The sequence below is a fragment of the Trichechus manatus genome, unplaced genomic scaffold, assembly GCF_000243295.1.
Source record: "Trichechus manatus latirostris isolate Lorelei unplaced genomic scaffold, TriManLat1.0 scaffold00130, whole genome shotgun sequence".
Lineage (NCBI taxonomy): Eukaryota > Metazoa > Chordata > Mammalia > Sirenia > Trichechidae > Trichechus > Trichechus manatus.
The window spans coordinates 1,513,019-1,515,709 of record NW_004444066.1 but is presented as its reverse complement, the minus strand read 5'-3'; the positions used below and the strand labels follow the sequence as shown (position 1 = coordinate 1,515,709).

The window sequence follows — 2,691 nt, the reverse complement described above, 5'->3', positions numbered from 1 at the left end:
CAAACCATACACATTCTGTAACATCCTTTTTTCACTTCATACCTCTTGTAGATAATTTTAAGTTAGTACACATGGATCTACTTCATTTGTTTTAAGACCAATTGTCGTTGAGTCTATTCCAACTCATGGCAACCCCATGTGTGTCAGAGTGGAACTGTGATCCATACGGTTTTCAATGGTTGATTTTTCAGAATAGATTGACAGGCTTTTCTTCCATGGCCCCTTTGGATGAACTTGAACCTCCAATCTTTTGGTTAGCAGCTGAGCATGTTAACCATTTGCCCCACCCAGGAACTCCATTTGTATTGATGGACATAAGGACGTTTCTACGTTCTTGTGCTATTACAAAAAATGTTGCAATGAATATTCTTGTATATAAATATATGTATATATCTTTATATATTACTACTTTCATTTCTGAAAGTTGTCACACTTATTTTGCTTGTCATAATATTCTGGAAAAAATTTCCCAAAAAGCTATAATTTTTTACAGTCCATGATGGGTATGATAGCATTGGTTTTCTCATACCCTCATTGGTCATTTTGCCAATATTAGCAGACATATTTTTCATTTTTGCCAATATTAAGAGACACATGGGGGCTCATGGTTTAATTTTCATCCCCCTATTGATATGTATGTTTGTTGCCCATTTTCATTTCCTCTTCTGTAAACTGTTCACATCTTTTGCGCATTTTTCCACTGGGTCATTCGTATTTTTCTGGTTAACTTGCAGGAGCACATTGATACCAGGGAGAGTAAGCCTTTATTATATGAAATTTAAATATTTTCTCCTACATTCTCATTTATCTTTTGACCTCCTTTGTGATGTCTTTTTTATATAGAAGTCTAAAATGTTGATGTGATCCAATCTTTCTATTTTTTCCTTCATAGATATTAATAACCATGGATATTTGTGTAATCCAGTGGTTTTCATACTGCATTCCTAACCTTAGGGCTTCATGCTGATGAATGGATGTCAAGGGGAGGGGCAGCTGTTGGTGTTGGCTGCAAGGAATTCACCACTCCCCCTCCTTCTGCTTTTATTGATCTTTTAGATGCTACCACCAACACTGTAATGGAGGAGCACCTATGCTCTGGAGGCAGAATTATTGGGCAAGGGATTTAACTTCCTAGGGCCTTAGTTTCTTAATTTCCTCCTCTATGTTGTTGTTAGCTGCTATCAAGTCTGTCCCTGAATCACGGTGACCCTATGCACAGCGGAAGACTCTACACCATCCCCATGATCAGTTGTGGATTAGACTGTTGTGATCCATAAGGTTTTCATGGGCTGATTTTTGGAAGTAGATTGCCAGGCCTTTGTTCCTAGTCTGTTTTAATTTAGCAGCTTTACTGAAACCTGTTCAGCATCATAGCAACCTACAAGTCTCCTCTGACAGAGAGATGGTAGCTGCACATAAGGTGCATTGGCCAGGAGTTGAACCTGGGTCTCCCACATAGAAGGTGAGAATTCTACCACTGAACCACCACGGCCCCTCCCCATCTATGAGATGGCTGTTTAAAATAGTGCTTGTCCCCTGGAATTGTGGGGAGGTTTCACTGGGTTAATACATGGGAAACCACAACTTATTTAGCACTCACTATGTGCCCAACACTGTGTTGGGCAATGTGCATACATATTTTCACTCAATCCTTACAATCACCTACCTGCCTGAGAGGATGGAAGGATGATTCCTGTTTTACAGGGAAGGACACCGAGGTCCAGAGAATTTAATTTGCCTAAAGGCACAAGGGTAATAAGTGATAGAGCCAGGATTTACACCCTGGTCTGTGTGGCTGTAAGACCTTGGTTCTTTTCTTGCGCACTTTCTCTATTACGTTGATATTTATTGAGTAACTACTATGTTCTTGCCCAGTGCTGGGTGTTCAGGATGCAGCAGTGAACATGACTATCCCAGGCTTCAGGATAGTCTCCTGGGAGACAGTCTCCTGGGAGACAGTCATTAACAAACAACCACACAAATAAACAGAAATTTCAATTTGTGGTCAAGAGCAGTTGTGCGCTGTGCAACTAGAGACAATAACAGGGATTGTTGTTTTAGACTGGGGATCAGAAGAGGCCTTCTGGGAAAATTCTGCTTGACCTAAGGTATAAAGGATGAATAACAGCTGGCTGGTTAGAAGCTTTGGAAACTGTGGCATAACAAATGGGTGGGCTCCTTAGGAGGCTCCAAGGATGGAAAGAAGGTCAGTATGATTTTTGCATGGGAAAAATTTAAAAAAAAAAAAAGTCAATATGGTAAAAAAGCAGATTGTGAGAGGGCAGGTTTGAGATGGGGAGAATGAGGTCAGCAATGTCAGAACATGTAAGGTCTTGTAGGCTGAGGTAAAAAGTATGGGCTTTAACCCTTCAGCCAAAGATTAGGCAGGCCCATAAAACAAAGCGAGACTAAATGGGCACACCAGCCCAGCAGGAAGGACGAAAAGGCAGGAGGGGACAGGAAAGCTGGTAATAAGGAACCCAAGGTCGAGAAGGGAGAGTATTGACATGTCGTGGGGTTGGCAACCAGTGTCACAAAACAATATGTGTATTGTTTAATGAGAAACTAGTTCTCTGTAAACCTTCATCTAAAATGTAATTTAAAAAAAAGTTTGGGCTTTATTCTAAATGCAATGGGAAAAAATGGAGGATGTGAGCAAAAGAATGCTGCAATCTGTACTTTAAAAATGCC

The 2,691-nt window shown here is 40.5% G+C and overlaps 1 non-coding gene across 1 annotated transcript; it reads right to left on the bottom strand.

Moving 5' to 3' along the window:
- Positions 1–1,421: 1,421 nt before the first annotated feature.
- On the bottom strand, positions 1,422–1,492 carry TRNAR-UCU (transfer RNA arginine (anticodon UCU)). Its single transcript has one exon. It is a non-coding gene; the product is annotated as a tRNA-Arg (tRNA).
- Positions 1,493–2,691: the final 1,199 nt, after the last annotated feature.